Source organism: Lampris incognitus, chromosome 6 (genome assembly GCF_029633865.1).
Source record: "Lampris incognitus isolate fLamInc1 chromosome 6, fLamInc1.hap2, whole genome shotgun sequence".
NCBI classification, from domain to species: Eukaryota; Metazoa; Chordata; class Actinopteri; order Lampriformes; family Lampridae; genus Lampris; species Lampris incognitus.
This window is the reverse complement of record NC_079216.1, coordinates 47,715,081-47,734,800: the sequence shown is the minus strand read 5'-3', so window position 1 is coordinate 47,734,800 and position 19,720 is coordinate 47,715,081. Positions and strand designations below refer to the sequence as shown.

General features: G+C 42.1%; 1 protein-coding gene across 1 annotated transcript in view; it reads right to left on the bottom strand.

Moving 5' to 3' along the window:
• The window catches only part of furinb (furin (paired basic amino acid cleaving enzyme) b), a 153,582-nt gene extending 134,057 nt beyond the window's left edge, over window positions 1-19,525 (bottom strand). The window contains exon 1 of the mRNA XM_056281614.1: window positions 19,163-19,525. The gene's annotated coding sequence lies outside the window, so the exon portion shown is untranslated. The remainder of the gene's footprint in view (window positions 1-19,162) is intronic.
• Window positions 19,526-19,720: the final 195 nt, after the last annotated feature.

The following is a 19,720-nucleotide window of genomic DNA, read 5'->3' as shown; positions in this document are numbered from 1 at the left end:
TTATGGCTATTTTACATTGGAATGATGGCACACGTGGACATGGACAAGTTGCAGTCAGTGTGTGTGTGTGTGTTAAAGAGGCACTAAGCTAAGACTCTATACACTTTGCTGTACATTGTTTCATTTTAGTTGTCAAATTCTGTGAAACAGACACCATAATGAAGTGAATAAATACAAAATTCCTGCTTTTTGCCTTTTTAGGGGTACCTTTTCTTCTTCAGTTATACAGATATCGTGATGTATCATAGATGATTGTCTTACAATGTATCAAGTATCACAGAATCGCTGTATCGTTCGTGATACTATTGTTATCGTGGGCAACGTATCGTGATAGTATCATATCATGAGTTACTCTGTGATTCCCACCCCTATAGGAGACAGAGTGCAACAATAGCTCTTACAAAAACCAATTAAAACTAGCTCTTTAAAACATCATTAACGGCAGAAAGTGCAGTTAACACCAATAAAATGAAAAAGAAAATAATAAAACACAATTAACACAATATAGTTTGACCAGAAAGACTTAACTACCTACAGCGCATCTGGAAAGTATTCACACCCCTTCACTTTCCCCACATTTTGTTACATTACAGCCTTATTCCAAAATGGATTAAATTCCTTTTTTTCCCTCATCAATCTACATACAATACCCCATAATGACAAAGTGAAAAAGGTTTTGTAGAAATTTTTGCAAATTTATTAAATATAAAAAAATGAAATATTGCATGCACATAAGTATTCACACCCTTTACTCAGTACTTGGTTGAGGCACCCTTGGCAGCGATTACAGCCTCAAGTCTTCTTGGGTATGAAGCTAAAAGCTAGGCACACCTATATTTGGGGTATTTCTCCCATTCTTCTCTGCAGATCCTCTCGAGCTCTGTAAGGTTAGATGGGGAGCGTCCCTGCACAGCTATTTTCAGGCCTTTCCAGAGATGTTCAATGGGGTTCAAGTCTGGACTCTGGCTGAGCCACTCAAGGACATTCACAGACTTGTCCCGAAGCCACTCCTTCGTTGTCTTGGCTGTGTGCTTAGGGTCGTTGTCATGTTGAAAGGTAAACCTTGGCCCCAGTCTGAGGTCCTGAGCGCTCTGGAACAGGTTTTCATCAAGGATCTCACTGTACTTTGCTCCATTCATCTTTCCCTCGATTCTGACTAGTCTCCCAGTTCCTGCCCCTGAAAATCATCCCCACAGCATGATGCTTCCACCAACATGCTTCACTGTAGGGATGGTATTAGCAAGGTGATGAGAGGTGCCTGGTTTCCTTCAGACGTGACGTTTGGCATTCAGGCCAAATAGTTCAATCTTGGTTTCATCAGACTAGAGAATCTTGTTTCTCATGGTCTGAGAGTCCTTTAGGTGCTTTCTGGCAAACTCCAAGTGGGCTGTCATGTGCCTTTTACTGAGCAGAGGCTTCTGTCTGGCCACTCTACCATAAAGGCCTGATTGGTGGAGTGTTGCAGAGATGGTTGTCCTTCTGGAAGGTTCTCCCATCTCCACAGAGGAACGCTGGAGCTCTGTCAGAGGGACCATCGGGTTCTTGGTCACCTCCCTGACCAAGGCCCCCCCCCCCCCGATTGCTCAGTTTGGCTGGGCGGCCAGCTCTAGGAAGAGTCCTGGTAGATCCAAACTTCTTCCATTTATGAATGATGGAGACCACTGTGCTCTTCAGGACCTTCAAAGCTGTAGACATTTTTTGTACCCTTCCCCAGATCTGTGCCTCGATACAATCCTGTCTCGGAGATCCACAGACAATTCCTTTGACTTCATGGCTTGGTTTCTGCTCTGACATGCACTGTCAACAGTGGGACCTTATATAGACAGGTGTGTGCCTTTCCAAATCATGTCCAATCAATTGAATTTACTACAGGTGGACTCCAATCAAGATGTAGAAACATCTCAAGGATGATCAGTAGACACAGGATGAACTTGAGCTCAATTTTGAGTGTCATAGCAAAGGGTGTGAATACTTATGTACATGCAATATTTCAGTTTTTTATTTTTAATAAATTTGCAAACATTTCTACAGAACCTTTTTCACTTTGTCATTGTGGGGTATTGTGTCTAGATTGATGAGAAAACAAAGGAATTTAATCCATTTTGGAATAAGGCTGTAACATAACAAAATGTGGGGAAACTGAAGGGGTGTGAATACTTTCCGGATTCACTGTATGGTCACTAAATGGCAGTATAGTTATACGGCAAGAATGCCCTTAAAACCTTAAATTAATATTTCAGTTAATTTTGGGTGGTATATTTGAGTTACAACGTTGTTCATGAAATTGTCTGCTGAGTAATATTGGCAGGATGGCTAAATGGTTAAACAGTTCATTCACATTAATTTGGTCCCATACAGAGACATGGAGAGTTATAGTTTATGACTGAAGAAACGTTATCAGTATTTGACCCAGTATAGAGAGATTTGTGCGTGTGTGTACATGTGTGTCTAAGCAGGGACAAAGAGACAAAAAGGGAAAGGATTTGAGATTTAAATTGACCCATTCAAGTCATTGTCCTGTCTCATTATATGACCATCATGATATATCATTGAATAGTCTCCATGTCCTAAGGTGGACTGCAAATCATGACAAAGACAGGGAGCCTCTCGTCTGGTTGATGTCAGTTGGTACTTCAGTGTGATATAGCGAGAGAGAGCAATAGCTCTGGGGACAACAGCCAATACTTCGGGGCTACCAGTTGTAGCTGCTGGCTGCTCGTTTCCGTTTCCTATGAAGACTTCCTCTTCCATGCGGTCATTGTTTACAGTCGGATTAGCAATTTACTTGCGACACGAATGGAGCTGGAGTTGAGAGACAATTTCTATGACCGTATTGTTTCACAAGTAATTGCCATGAGTTGAACATTTCTACACACAATACATAAACATTGATAGTTTTTGTAAGTGTTTTAGGTCCAGATGACATTTCGGCCAAAGTGTTCCACCTCTTTTGCTCCCTACACGGACTATTACCAACATGCAACCAAAGCATGGTCCTGTAGATATCGCCGCTTAATCAAACATGATTGTTCAATGCTACTCAGACTAAAACGGAAACGGAAACCAGAACGCTTCTGATATCGAAATCTTGTCCGGTGCGTACAGATTCTAATATATATATATATATATATATATATATATATATGTAGGGAAAGTGCTCACCAAATAAGGAACAAAATAATCCAGTGAATCAAGTAAATTCTTTATGAGACAGTACAAGCCTGTTTCATGCAATAAGCAATCATCAGCGGTCAATAAAGTTACACGGGAAAGAACACATAATTAACTGCCTCGTCATGCACATCACGTGCACAACATCCAATGGGGAAGGGAGAGGTGCCCACATTCAAAAATTCAAAAACACGCAATCGCTAACGGTCCAGTGTGCGTGTGTGTGTGTGTGTGTGTGTGTGTGTGGGGGGGGGTTGGTGTGTCTATTGGCATGATTTATTTATAATTACAAAATAGGTGCTTATATCTACACTGCTCAAAAAAATAAAGGGAACACATAAGCAATGCAATGTAGCTCCAAGTCAATCACACTTTTGAGATATCAACCTGTCCAGTTAGGAAGCAACACTGATTTGTGAATCAATTTCACCTGTTGGTAAATTGTCTAATTTCCACCTGGTGGAAATTAGACAATTTGCAAGACAACCCCTATAAAAGGAATGGATTTGCAGGTGGTGGCCACAGACCATTTGCCTGTCCTCATCTTTTCTGGCCGATCTTTGGTTAGTTTTTCATTTTGCTAGTGCCCTCACCACTAGAGGTGGCATGAGGCGGTATCTGCAACCTACAGAAGTTGCTCAGGTAGTGCAGCTCATCCAGGATGGCACATCAATGCGTGCTGTGGCAAGAAGATTTGATGTGTCTCCCAGCACAGTGTCCAGAGCATGGAGGAGGTACCAAGAGACAGGCCAGTACACCAGGAGACGTGGAGGGGGCCGCAGGAGGACAACAACCCCGCAGCAGGACCGCTATCTGGTCCTTTGTGCAAGGAAGAACAGGAGGAGCACTGCCGGAGCCCTACAAAACGACCTTCAACAGGCCACTAATGTGCAGGTTTTTTGCTCAAACAGTGAGAAACAGAATGCATGAGGATGGTATGAGGGCCCGACGTCCACAATTGGGGCCTGTGCTCACAGCCCAACACTGTGCAGCCCGATTGACCTTTGCCAGAGAACATCTTGGTTGGCAGATTCGCCATTGGCGCCCTGTGCTCTTCACAGATGAGAGCAGGTTCACACTGAACACATGTGACAGACGTGAGAGAGTCTGGAGACGCTGTGGAGAACGTTCTGCTGCCTGCAACATCCTCCAGCATGACTGGTTTGGCGGTGGGTCAGTGATGGTCTGGGGAGGCATATCCTTGGAGGGCCGCACAGACCTCTACGTGCTAGCCAGAGGTACCATGACTGCCATTAGGTACCGGGATGAGATACTCAGACCCATTGTCAGACCATATGCTGGTACAGTGAGCCCTGGGTTCCTGCTCATGCATGACAATGCTCGTCCTCATGTGGCCAGAGTGTGTCAGCAGTTCCTGTATGTCGAGGGCATTGATGCTATGGACTGGCCTGCATGTTCCCCAGACCTGAATCCAATCGAGCACCTCTGGGACATCATGTCTCGTACCATCCGCCAACGCGATGTCGCACCACAGACTGTCCAGGAGTTGACCGATGCCCTGATCCAGGTCTGGGAGGAGATCCCTCAGGAGACCATCCGTCGTCTCATCAGGAGCATGCCCAGACGTTGTAGGGAGTGCATACAGGCACGTGGAGGCCACACACACTACTTAGCCTCATTTTGAATTGTCTTGAAGAATTTCCACAGAAGTTGGATCAGCCTTTGTTCTCATTTTCCACTTTGATTTTGAGTATGATTCTGAATCCAGACCTTAATGGGCTAATGATTTTGATTTCCATTGATCATTCTTAGGTTATTTTGCTCTAAACACATTCCTCTGTCTAATAAATAAAGATTTTCAGCTGAAATATTTCATTCATCGAGGTCTATATTGTGTTTTTAGGTGTTCCCTTTATTTTTTTGAGCAGTGTATGTCTACAACTGCAGACAACTGCAACTGAATAACAGGAATGAATTGGCCACCTCACAAAGAATTTACTTGACTCATTATATATATATATATATATATATATATATATATATATATATATATATATATATATATAATACAGATGAGAGAGCGAGAGTGAGAGCAAGAGAGAGATAGAGAGAGACAGACAGACAGACTTCGCTACAGCATATTGAGTATAAAGAGAGCTGGTTAAAGGTACTGTGGCAAGCCGGCATGGAAGAATGAGTCGAGAGGCAGAGATTTCTTTTCAATTGCAACCCCCGTACCCCATATACCACACGACCCCGGGAGTGCTCTTTTATTTTCACACCGGCTAGAACAGACCAGAACTGACTACACACAATGATACCCCCCCCATGTCACAACTGGCGACACCAGTCTGTCACGGTCCTACAGTCAGTCAGTAAATAGTCTTCTACTTATTCCGAGTTGAATCCCCAAAACAACACAACACAACAATAACCACAACATGAACATGACATCATTAAAACACAATTTTAACTGTAACACTTACAGTCCCATCAGCCATTGCACTCCACCCGCACAGAACCGCTTACAGTTGGAGCGACCGCCTCCCCCGGTCACTACAGTACTGTAGCGAATTCAGGGGGCAGCTGAGAATCCGCCACAGCCGGAACACGAACCCGGGTCGCCCGCACCACGGGCTACTGTGCTAATCAGTCGACTAAAGGGTCCAACCTATACTACCTATGTAAATTAACAGAAATATTGGTTACATTGAGCGAAATAACTACTCAGTTCGAGTAAGTAGAAGAAAGAAGTGAAGAAAGCCACTTTATTTTAGTCATTGTACAGGTTACAATGAAATTTGTCTTCTGCATTTAACCCATCCTATTGTATAGGAGCAGTGGGCAGCTGCAGCACCCACGGGCCAACTCCAGTTCTTCTTTCCATTGCCTTGGTCAAGGAACAGGAGTATTAACCCAAAAATGCACGTCTTTTTGATGGTGGGAAGAAACCAAAGCACCCAGAGGAAACCAACGCAGACACGGGAAGAACATGCAAACTCCAGTCCACACAGAAAAAGTTGACACTATACTTCTCCATCAACACTCTCAAAGCAAATATCACATCTGTAGTGCTCTTTCCTGGCATGAAACCATACTGCTGCTTGCTAATTGTCACGTCTCCTCTTAACCTAGCTTCTACTACTCTTTCCCATATCTTCATGCTGTGACTGATCAACTTTATGCCTCTATAGTTACTACAGCTCTGCACATCACCCTTATTCTTGAAAATCGGTACCAGTATGGTTCTTCTCCACTCCTTAGGCATTCTCTCACTTTACAAGATTGTGTTAAACAATCTAGTTAAAAACTCCACTGCAATACATCTCCATGGCTCCATGGCTATGTCATCTGGACCAACTGCCTTTTCACTCTTCATAGATGCTCTCACTTCATCCTTGCTAATTCACCGTACTTCCTGATTCACTATCCTCACATCACCCAATCTTCTCGCGCTCTCATTTTCTTCATTCATCAGCCCCTCAAAGTATTAATTTCCCCTTCTCAACACACTCTCCTCGCTTGTCAGCACATTTCTACCTCTATCCTTCATCACCCCAACTTACTGCACATCCTTCCCAACTCGCTCCCTCTGTCTAGCCAATCGGTATAAGTCCTTTTCTCCTCACAATATGCCACATCTCTCTTTGCCTTATGCTGCATCTCTTTTTACTCCTGTCAACTTTCTTTGTCTCTCTGACTATCCCATTACTTGCCTACTTGACCCTTTACCAGAAAAACTTCTTAAAATCCTCTGGCCTTTCCTGGGACCTGCAATGCTGGACATTTCTAATTTATCACTTACTACTGGCACTATTGCCAGCAGTTTTAAGACAGCTGTGGTCAAACCCCTACTTAAGAAACCGCACTTTGATCCAGGTTCTCTTAATAAGTATCGACCAGTCTCTAATCTTCCATTCTTTTCTACAGTACCAGAGAGAGTTGTGCAACAACAACTTTTGACCCATTATCAAGAACTTTTGGCCCATATAGAAGAAAACTATCTATATAAACCTTTTCAATCAGCTTTCAGGGTCTTTCACTCTGCTGAAACTGCTCTGACCAGAGTGGTGAACAATCTATAAACTCTGATTCCACCTCTGTGCTTTTTTTTAACCCCCCCCCTTTTCTCCCCAATTGTACTAGTCTAATTACCCCATTCTTCCGAGCTGTCCCAGTCGCTGTTCCACCCCTTCTGCCAATCCGGGGAGGGCTGCAGACTACCACATGCTTTCTCTGATACATGGGGAGTCATCAGCCGCTTCTTTTCACCTGACAGTGAGGAGTTTCACCGAGGGGATGTAGTGCATGGGAGGATCATGCTGCTGCCCCCAGTTCCCCCTCCCCCCTCAAACAGCGCCCCGACCAACCAGAGGAGGCACTAGTGCAGCAACCAGGACACATACCCACATCCAGCTTCCCACCCACAGACACGGCCAATTGTGTCTGTAGGGACGCCCAACCAAGCCGGAGGTAACACGGGGATTCGAACCGGCAATCCCCGTGTTGATAGGCAACAGAATAGACTGCTAAGCTACCTGGATGCCCTCACCTCTGTGCTTCTACTGCTGGACCTCAGTGCAGTCTTTGACACCACTGATCACCGTATCGTATTAGACAGAATAAATTGTAATTTTGGTATCTCTGGCTTAGCTTTCTCCTGGCTTAAGTCCTACTTATCTGGAAGAACACAGTGTGTCTACTATAATAATATTATGATAACATAATATTCTGCAGATCAAATAATAATATTATTATTATAATAACATTACATCGAAATTCTCTGATGTTAAATATGGCGTACCTCCAGGCTCAGTTCTTGGCCCTCTACTTTTCTCCCTTTATATTTCACCTCTTGGCAAAATTATACACAGTCATGGAATAAATTTAAATTGCTATGTGGATGATACTCAGCTGTATGTGCCTATAAGGGCTAATTATTGTATTCAAATGACTAATTTAGAGGCCTGCTTGGCTGCTGTGAAAAACTGGATTTCACTAAATTTCCTGCTTTAAATTCAGATAAAACTAAGATGCTGGTTGTTGGCCCTGCTAGAAACAGACACCAAGTAACAATAACCATTGACAACTCTATGATTTCAAAAAGTGTGGCAGCCAAAAATCTTGGTGTTATGTTTGAGCCCAGCCTTTCCTTTGATAAGCACATTAAAGAAATCACAAAGACTTCCTTTTTTTACTTACATAGCATAGCTAAAATTCGGTCTTTCCTGTCTATGGCTGACGCAGAGACTCTAATGCATGCATTTGTTTCAACCACACTTGATTACTGTAATGTTTTGTTTTCAGATCTGCCACATGCTAGCACTAAAAGTCTTTGGATGGTTCAAAATGCTGCAGCTAGAATCGTAACTAAAACTAGAAAATTTGACCATGTTCCATCAATTGCTGCCTCCCTTCATTGGCTTCCTATTCATGTTAGATCAGACTTCAAGGTGCTTCTGCTGACTTATAAAATCTGCCCAATTTGCCCCATTATAGCTGTCTGATCCTCTTAAACCATACAGTCCATCTCAAGCTCTCCACTCTCAAAATACAGGGCTCCTGTGTGTACCCAAAGTTAAAAAGAAGTCAGCTGGTGGCAGGGCCTTTTCCTATCAAGCCCTGTTCCTGTGGAATAACCTGCCTACTGCTGTCAGACAATCAGTCGGTTGAGTCTTTTGAATCCAAACTTAAAACTCGTCTTTTTGCCTTAACCTACAATTAGTTGCCTTTAAATTGAGTACTTCATGACCAAGGCTCAGTGTTTTCAGTTTTTATTTAAAAAAAAAAATCCAGGAATTTATCGGTGTTTATTTTGAATATTAAAAATTGGGTGAAAATTGGTTGAAAAAATAAAGAATACAAAAATCCGGGTGAAAATCAGACTATAAAAATAACAATGCAAAGATCAGGGTGAAAATCAGTTTAAACCGATCTGCTCCTTTTAAAAAATCTGGGTATTTTTCGGTGAAAATTGGTAAAAACCGATAACGCTGAGCCTTGTTCATGACTTGTACTGCATGGCGGGTCGGTTTCTGTCTCAATGAATTTACCAAACACTGTTAGGCCGACAAGATTGTTGTGATTATTGACTATTGCAAACTGCTCTCTTCTCTCGCATGTCTTTTCTCTCTCTCTGAATGATGTCTTCTCCTTTCTCGTCTGTGTATGTGAATGGTGTGATGTGAGTCTCCCCCATGTGCACGTGTAGTCTGTCCTCCTCCAAGGTCTCCATGGTGACGGTGGTCACCACCTGGACACTGCTTGGCATCCTCCTCATCACATTTGATATATATATATATACACGTATATTATATATATAAAATATGAATCAGTTCATCTGGATACAATATTTATTGACAGATACATTTCATCACTTAGTTGTATCCAGTTGTAAACGTTGTATCCAGGTGAACTGATTCAACCTTCTTTGATTTTATTACCTGGATTATTGAGCATGCATCAAGACATAGCTTATAAATCCATATAATTTTGTTATCCTGTTTCAATGTTATATCCTTCTCTCACTCCGATGTGTGACTTTTTTCATGTCTCTTTTCTTGTGTATGTGAACGGTGTGATGTGAGTATCCCTTGTGCACATGTTTAGTCTGTCCTCCTGCCAGGTCTACATGGTGATGGTGATCATGTGGCTAAGGTCCTAGGCTAAGGCACTAGGCTGTTCCGGTGGCATCTGGACACTGCATGGCATCCTTCTAATCATATTCTTCATATATCGTATAATTCTGTTATCCTCTTTCAATATTGTATTCTGTAAATTGTGTTTTATTCTGTACACACAACATGCATTGCACATCTGTCCATCTTGGGAGAGGGATCCCTCCTCTGATGCTCTCCCTGAGGTTTCTTCCTATTTTTTTCTCTCTGTTAAAGGGTTTTTGTAGGGAGTTGTTTGTTATCCGATGCGGGGGTCTAAGGACAGGAAGTTGTATTGCTGTAAAGCCCACTGAGGCAAATTTGTAATTTGTGATAATGGGCTATACAAATAAAATTGACTTGACTTTGCTAACCTTTTCCTATATATACTTTGCTGTACTTCCTCATTCAACCACTAAGTCTCCTTGTCTTCCTTCCTGCCCAGATGACACAACGAGTACCTTCCTAGCTGTCACCCTCACCATTTCTGTATTAGTTGTCCAGCCATCCAGCAACTCTTCACTACCACCCAGCGCCTATCTTAGCTCCTCCCTGAACTCCACACAAGTCTTCCTTCTTCAATTTCCACTATTTGATCCTTGGCTGTTTCCCTGTCTTCCTCTTCTTGATTGCCAAAGTCATCCTACAGACCACCATCCTTTGATGCCTACCTACATTGTCCCCTGTCACCACCTTAGTCTCCAATCTCTATGAGATTGCACTTCCTGCATAAGATATAGTCCACCTCTGAGCACTTTCCTCCATTCTTATACGTCATCCTTTGTTCTGCCCTCTTCTTGAAATACTTATTCATCACAGCCATTTCCATCCCTTTCACAAAATCCACCACCATCTCATGTTTAAGTATTATGAAAAGTATCATTACCAATGAAGAATTATTTCATAGCAATGTTCAGAACAGACATGAAAAGAATATAAGTTAAAACAAGTACAAGTGTCCTTCAAGTTGTATGTACTCTGTATTATGTGTGTTGAATAAAAAAATCAGTTGAAAAAAAGAAGATAAAAGCTAATCCATGCATATGTAAACCATCAAGGCTTTTGTACTCGATCATTTTAAGGGCTACTATCGAGTAGGACTCCCTCACAGCCAAATGTGGAAGAACATGTAAGGTATGTGGACACCCCTTCTAATTCTTAGGTTTAGCTATTTTAGCCACACCCATTGCTGACAAGTGTATAAAATCAAACACACGGCCATTCAACCCTGCAGACAATCACTGGCATTAGAATGCGACATAGTGAGGAGCTCAGAGATTTTCAATGTCCCACTGTCATAGTATGCCAGCTAGAGCTGACCCAGTCAACTTGTTATTGTGAATTGGAAATGTCTAAAAGCAACAATAAGTCAGTGGTAGTGGAGTGGTAGGCCACAAAAGAGAAAAAAAAAATCACAGGTCTGCAGAATGCCGAGGTGTGTGGCATATGAAAACCAGTCGTCATCAGCTGCAACACTCACTATCAATTTCCAGAATGCCTCTGGAAGCAACATTAGTACAAGAACTATCTGTCATGAGCTTCATCAAATAGAATTCCATGGCAAAGCAACCACACACTAGCCTAAAATCACCATGTGCAATGCCAACCATCGGCTAAGGTGGTATAAAGCTCACTGCCATTGGACTCCGGAGCAGTGAAAATGCAATTCGTGTGATGAATCACACCCTTCACCATCTGGCAGTCTGACAGAATCTTGGTTTGATGGATACTAAGAGAACACTAACCGCTCAAATGCATAGTACCAAAGTTTTGGTAGAGGAGAAATAATGGTCTGGGACCTTTTTTTCATAGTTCAGGCCCTTTAATTCCAATTAAGGGAAATCTTCATTTTATGCTACAGCATAAAAATGAAATTCTAGATAATTTAGCGCTTCCATCTTTTTTGGCAACAATTTCAGTAGGGCCTTTCCCATTTCAGCTTGACGATGCTCCTGTGCGCAAAACAAGGTTCATACAAAATGGTTTGTCAAGATCAGTGTATTAGACCTTGACTGACCTCAACCCCACTGAAAACCTTTGGGTAGAATTGGAACATCAATTGCAAGCCAGGCCTAAAAGTTTGCTCAATATCAGTGGCCGACCTCACAAATGATATTGTGGCTGAATGGAAGCACATCTCTGTGGCAACTTTCCAACATCTAGTGGAAACCCTTTCCAGAGGAGTGACGGCTGTCATAGCAGCAAAGAGGGGAACAACTCTGTATTAATTAGGGAAGTCATATTTTTCCAAGTCGATCATCAAGTTGAAGATGCTAAGATTTTTCCCTGGGAGTGACGAAGAAGGACAGCATTAGGAATGATTATATTAGAGGGAGCACTCAAGTTGGATGGTTTGGAGACAAAGCAAGAGAGGCAAGGTTGAGATGGCTTGGACATGTGTGGAGGAGAGATGCTGGGTATATTGGGAGAAGGATGCTGAATATGAAGCTGCCAGGGGAGAGGAAAAGAAGAAGGCCAAAGAGGAGGTTTATGGATGTGGTGAGGGAAGACCTGCAGCTGGCTGGTGTGACAGAGGAAGATGCAGAAGACAGGAAGAAATGGAAACGGATGATCCGCTGTGGCGAACCCTAACGGGAGCAGCCGAAAGTAGTAGCAGTAGATATTTTTCCAAGTCGATTACTCAGGAGGTTGTCTGAGCGAATAGTCAACTAGTCGGTCTCCTGGGAACCCTATTTATTAGGCTCTACTTTTCCAGGACCCACTTGCCCTATTGAAGAATTATGATTGTTATCTAGGCCTAGACATATTAACAATGAAGAAATGCATGTATTAAAATTGACATATCATTAATCTATGTTTTATTTTCACCATAATGTGTCACGGTAAGTAATGAATTCCGTGTTTACCTCTCAAAAAAGTGATGTTGCCAGACTAACATAGGATTAATCTACATAGTTGTTTTATCTATTTGATTACTTTAAGAGATTAAGAAAAACTAGTTTTTTAATCTGAAATTTTTTTTTGACAGTCGACTAGACGCCTGTTGATTGACTGACTAGTTGACTCTGACCCATCACTAACATTAATACCCATGATTGTTTGATGAAATGTTAGACAAGTAGGTGTCCACGTACTGTTGGCCATATAGTGTGGCAGCAAATTTAAAACAAAAGCAAAGTAATTTTAGAAGAAGACCTTTACCAGAAGATAATACACTATCAAAAGCCAAAACCCTAAACCCAGGTTAAACAAAATGTCTCATTTTACTCAGCAGCGAGGAAGGTGCTGACACAACAATATTGGCAACTAACTCCATTTAATTTTGCATGGACCTCTGGGGTTTGGAGGGCTCAAACACTACTGCTGTTACCAGTATCATCATAGGTGTCAGTAAGCAAAGGTGAAAGTAAAGTGTTTAAGATTGTAGCTTCAATTATAAACATGTTAACAAAGTAAATGTGTGATGTATCTAATTCATTTTTACTTAAGGTACCTATTTATCATTTTACATATGTACATAACTTACTTATTGAAGTCAAAACTAAGGTAAAAACGGACATAAAAAAAATCAAGTAAATACCATGACTGTTTACTGCCATCTGCCATCATAGTATTAGTCAAAGTTTCATGAAACTGATACCTATTTGGAGCTTTTATTCTCCACCAGGGAAGGAATGTTTTGGATTCTAATTTTACAATGTTTAGGAGACAAAAACAAATAATAATGAAACAAATTGGATTCGATTGCACTTTATTGATCTCATCATACAAAGTCTTGTACTTGACTGAATCAAGTCTGACTCATTAAGCTGTAAAGCCTGAGATGAGAATGATACCTTCAAAATGTGCACTTGAGACCAAGGCTAAAATCCTAGATTCATCTACTGATTTTGCTACTGTAAAAGACAGACATTTTAGAGATTATGTTGTATGTGGGGCATAAAATGGTGGCTCAAAAAACAATAGGGTGTGAGAATCCGTTATGCTCATCAGTTCATTTTTAGGAGGAAGGAGAGGCAGGATATGTGGAGCTGATTGCTTGCCCACTACTGCTTCATTCACACTGAAAATCTCACAGCACATTTTGGGGTGCGACAATCCCCTCTTATGCAATAACAGATAAGTGGCTTTTTGTGCCAATCTAAAAATCTTTTTGCACTCACAAAATGTAAACCTGCACAGCTCAGAAGTGACTTTGCACTGTCTATTTTTTTGCTAGTAAGCCATTCTTTATAAACTATTTCATGGATGTTTTGGCTATGGCTAAGAAATTCATGGATAATGTACACAGCTGGAGAATGGAAATTACAACAATTTGTAGGAAAAAATATTATCCACTTTCAATCGCATTTAATTATGTCTAAAGGATTCAGAACATTCTGTTCTTCATCTGTCATCCCAAGAATTACTTATAGGAATAAACTCTTGAGGCAAGAACAGTGGTGGTGGTGGTGTTTGGTAGTAGATGTGATGGTTGACTGTTTTGTTTAGAGGGCCCTGGCACTTTGAACTTCATACCGGATCTTTGTGCACAAAAGGAGCTAAACATGCCACTTAAATTTGCACCAGTCTACTTAATCTGTGGTGATTTCTATAGAATTTGCAGTGTCCTGAGCATCATTTAGAGTTGTCTTGTCATCCTTACTGGGCAGGTTCCAGTGATGAGTTTTACATTTGTGGACCAGACACACCACAGAAGGCACAAATAATCCAATCCCCCAGGGGACATTTTGGGAAGATGATGCCATCTTACGGTCTAATTATGTCTCAGTGCAGCATACTTGGACCATGCTACACCCAACATACTGGAAAAAAGAGATCTTTTTTGATTATATATGTTCTTTATTTTATGCATGCAATGCTATTGATTTCCTACTGTTTGGGAATATAGAACCTGTTAAATATTTGACAACTTGGAAGGCCCAGTGAAAATAATACTCGGAAATGTTTAATTTGTTAGGGTGTTAATAAGAGGTGAGCCTAAATTACCCATTTAAAAACTGTCCTTCACAAGAGGCAAGAATTGCCTAACTTTTACACATGATGAGGGTGCCATCCCCCTTCAATTGTCCATAATTCGCCAGAACAAGGTCGGCCTGTTAATCTTAGAAAGAGGAGAAAGTCCAAGGAAAGCATCTGTGGATTCAGATACAGGATAAATTCAGGAGCGGGTGCAATTTGAGCATGGCAGAAGAGATGGCGGAAACATGACCAGGGGCTGTCCCTCTTCCTGTGGAGCAATTCTTGTGAGCGCATTAGGTGCTATGCTGAAGTCACACAAACAGGGGCGGGGTTGAGGGGGGGGGCTAACTGTCAATGAGAGCAAACTTCTCACACTTACAAAAAAAAGGATGGAGAGAGACAGAGACAGACTCAAGACACAGACAGAGGTACAAAGAGACAAAAACAGAGAGAGAGAGAGAGAGAGAGAGAGAGAGAGAGAGAGAGAGAGAGAGAGAGAGAGAGAGAGAGAGAGAGAGAGAGAACTAAAAAAAAAGGATTGCATACAGAACAAGCATGTAACAAGGCTGAAAAAAACATCTTCCCTATGTACTCTAAAGTGAAGTTAACAAGCAGCTTCCTCTACATATACACTGATCAGCCAAAACATTAACACCACTGACAGGTAAGTGAATAAAATTAATTATCTCATTATAATGGCACCTGTCAAGTGGCGGGATATATTAGGCAGCAAGTCAACGGTCAATTCTTGAAGTTGATGTGTTGGAGACAGGAATAATGGGCAAGCTTAAGGATCTGAACGACTTTGACAAGGGCTAAATTGTGATGGCTAAACGACTGGGTCACAGCATCTCCAAAATGGTAGGTCTTGTGGGGTGTTCCCGGTATGCAGTGGTCATGGGCACCCAAGTTTCATTAGTATGCATGGGGAGAGAAGGCTAGCCTGTCTGGTCTGATCCCACAGAAGAGCTACTGTAACTCAAACTTCTGAAAAAGTTAATGCTGGCTATGGTAGACAGGTGTCAGTACACACAGCGCATTGCAGCTTGCTATTGCAGCTTGCTGCATATGGGGCTACGTAGCTACAGACCAGGCAGAGTGCCCATGCTGACCCCTGTCCACTGCCAAAAGCACCTACAATGGGCACGTGAGCATCAGAACTGGACCATGGAGCAATGGAAGAAGGTGGCCTGGTCTGATAAATCACGTTTCTTTTACATCATGTGCATGGCCGGGTGTGTTAGCATTCTTTACCTGGGGAAGAGATGCCACCAGGATGCACTATGGGAAGAAGGCAAGCCGGCAGAGGCATTATAATGCTCTTGGCAATGCTTTGCTGGGAAACCTTGGGTCCTGGCATTCATGTGGATGTTACTTTGACATGTGCCACCTACCTAAACATTATTGCAGATCAAGTTCCCCCTTCATGGCAACGGCATTCCCTGATGGCAGTGGCAACTTTCAGCAGGATAATGCGCCCTGCCACACTGCCAAGGCTCAGCGTTTTCAGTTTTTATTTTTCAAAGCCATCCAGCATGCCGAATTTCACCACAAGAGGACACTGTTACATAACCTCGCACAAACAGGAACAAATTTTGGATCTGTAGAAACATAAAATCCAGGTGAAAATCAGTTTAAAAATCTGGGTATTTTTCGGTGAAAATCGGTAAAAACTGAAAACGCTGAGCCTTGCACACTGCACACATCGTTCAGGAATGGTTTGAGGAACATGACAAGGAGTTCAAGGTGTTGCCTTGGCCTCCAAATTTCCCACATCTCAATCTGATCAAGCATCTGTGGGATGTGCTGGAAAAACAAATCTGATCCATGGAGGCCCCACCTTATTTAAAGGATCTGCTTCTAACGTCTTGGTGCCAGATACCAGAGGACACCTTCAGAGGTCTTATGGAGTAAATGCCTTGATGAGTCAGAGCTGTTTTCGCGGCACGAGGGGAACCTACACAATATTAGGCAGGTGGTTTTAATTTTTTGGCTGATCGGTATACATCGACCTAAAAAAACAAGATAACTCTCCAAACTTAGACACATCTGAACTTTAAACTAACTTAAATTCAGAGGAAACAGAAAATAAGTCACAAGTAATCCTCTTTGGAGCTCACTGCTGCACTGTTTCACTTGGGTAAAAACTCAGAGGAACTCAAGAGATAGGTTAGTGACCTGTGCTATGATAAAATTATAAGGCCGCTGATAGTCATTAATTCAGTCTTTTCTGTTTCAAGCAAATAATAGGCCCCCAGGTGTGGTTCAACAACTAAAGCTGATAAAGATAGAGAGAAAAGTGGATCACACCCAGTTGTTCACAACAACACTTCATGCTTTCTGAAAAACAGAGTGGCTATGACAGGGCTGTTCTTCTGAAATCACAATAATACTTCTGAGGAAAACAACTGAAATCTATTAGTTGAAATTCATATGACAATTTAGGAATGTTTGTGACACTCATTTTGTGTTGCTGGGGTAAATTACGTAGTCCAATAAAATCTATCATAGATGACATGCCACCCCCCCCCCACCCATCCATCAAACACTTACCCACACACACGCAAACACAGACGATGTCAAATTTTCATGTTAGCCACTACAAGACTCAGCTTTGTACTGCTCACTTCCTATCCAGACCATCACTCCTGTCATATGACCCCACCCAATTCAATTCCACTGAGTGGCAAGGTAGTTGAAGTTTACAGCACCACTTAAGAGCAATGCCAACAAATTGTGTATTCGTTGTTGTTTTAATAATCATAAAAAAACTTGGGCAAAAGCCACTGCACTGCCAGTAATTCTGCAGAATAGAAGTTCCAAGCAAAACTAACCCTTGCCAATCTGTTATCAACTGGATAATATGGCAGCCTAGGGGTTAAGGAAGTAGGCATTCGACCACATTTCAACAAGCCTCTGGTTGAAGAAACTGAGTGCTTTCCCTTTTCCTGTAGAACTGCTACTATGATGCCCTTAATAAGTGGAGCTGTTCAGTAGCAAGAACAGAAGAGCACTGAGGCAGCATTCAGGGCTGCTCCTAGTGTGAATGCTCGTTCCTGTATGAGCTGGACGTGGAGCGCTGCAGGAGAAGAGAGTGGGAGCTCAGACAACTTTACCTGGAGATGCTGAGCCTAAAAACAAAGCAACATACAGCTGGAGAGACTTAACCATCCTGTAACTCATTTGAGTAACAGATCTACTCTTTTGGAGGAATGGAAAGACCATTTCCATTGGAAATAATGATGTGCAGGAAACTGTGGTAAAGAAGCAACCTAGTTCCATTTTTGACTGCTTGCCTGTCAACTCCACCAACATTTGTGCTGGGCCACATTCTGATAGAAAACCAAGGCAAAGGTTTTAACTACACATGTATAAGGCAGCACAAAGAGGCCAAACATGGATCCCCTGAGAGAGAAATTGCACGGACGGTGCAGCCAATTGTAAAACCAGAGCAGTTGCACAAGCATGTTGTGCTCATACACAGTATAACACATCTTACAGTGAGCTATGTAGGATTGCATCTGGTCTGAGGCAAGTCAGTAGAGATGCAATGACTGAGTACCAATAAAGTCTGATCTTTCTGCAAGCTGCAGAGATGGAGGCGCTCGATAACCTATTGTCTGGGACAAGAGGATTTTGTCCAGAGGAACAAATCGCTTTTACAAGTAACATTCCATGCAATACTCCAATCCTGTTTCTAATGAAGAACCACTTGAATCTTGCCATTTTCCCCTGTGTCAGCCGTCCCTTCAAATGTTTTGTTCTATTCCCAACGATCTATCGGGGAATTGCTGACATGTTTAGCTCCCTTTCGTTCAGCTGCGTTCCTGTTTTGCAACATGTTTCCAAATGGTATGCAGTTGAGAACGACTAGCTGAAGCTTTATAACTGCTACTTAACCTGTAGTTGTCCAACTTCTATGTACTCGCAATACAGATACTCTGATCCCCGCTTTGGCATAGGAAAGACATCAAGCGCAAGTCTAAAGAGAGCCAAAAGTTTTACTTAGTAAGATAACCCTTAGCTGTAGTGAAATACTTTTATCCAAAACAGCAGAATTCCACCCCAGCCCAAAAGCTTCATGACGTGATGATTGTCCCAATAGTTAATGACCTTGACTTCCCCCTTCTGAAAATACAATGGGCATATTGACATGAGCAATTACTAGAGGACATCATAGTGACGCTTTGTATAGCTCTTTTAAATAGCCTACTAATGTGACGGCAGTATGTGTGACATCAGCTTAGAGCACGCAAGCTGGAGACCTCAAAGTATGAGGAAAAATAAAATGCAGACAATAAACTGTAAAAAGGAGAGGGGAGAGCAAACGAAGAGGGAAATCAAAACTCAATTTACAATGTAAAACGTGACATGCGGCAGAAAACATTATCAACACCTATGAACGACAAAGGGACAATTTTGCATTTTGCCATAAAATGATTAGATCTTACCCAGAATGAACTTGGTTGAGAACGCGGTGGTGATTAAGGCCGGTCAGTTATCTGGCTAAAATGTATGTCCAGCTCACGAAAGACTGAATTTTACTTGGGAGACGTTGTTAACCAGACTGGGAAAGACCCAAATTGGCAGACTGGAAAAGTGGGGGCCGTCGGTAGCGGTGACAGACTATTAGCTTGCCAGCTTATGTTTCCCTTATAACTCCTATTGTTCCCTCCCACTCTTGTCACTCGCATGAGACCGGGGCACTACTCCCTCCAAACAAAGGTGCGACTTGGTCTACCCTACCTTCATCAAACGCCGAGAAGAACCGAGACGCACTACGATGCTTCATCCTCCTCTGTCCGGGCGTTGATACTCCCTTCCTGCGGCTTGCCTCACAACTTTACTGAATCGGAACCTTTTTCCTGACATGAACCGTCGGTTCAGAGATAAACACTTCACATTCGCTCATTTTTTTAAATAAAAAAAAAACCAAAAAAAAAATCCCACCAAAACAAACGCGAATACAACTGTTCCCTTTAGTCATCACCCGCTCAACTCATTGGCGT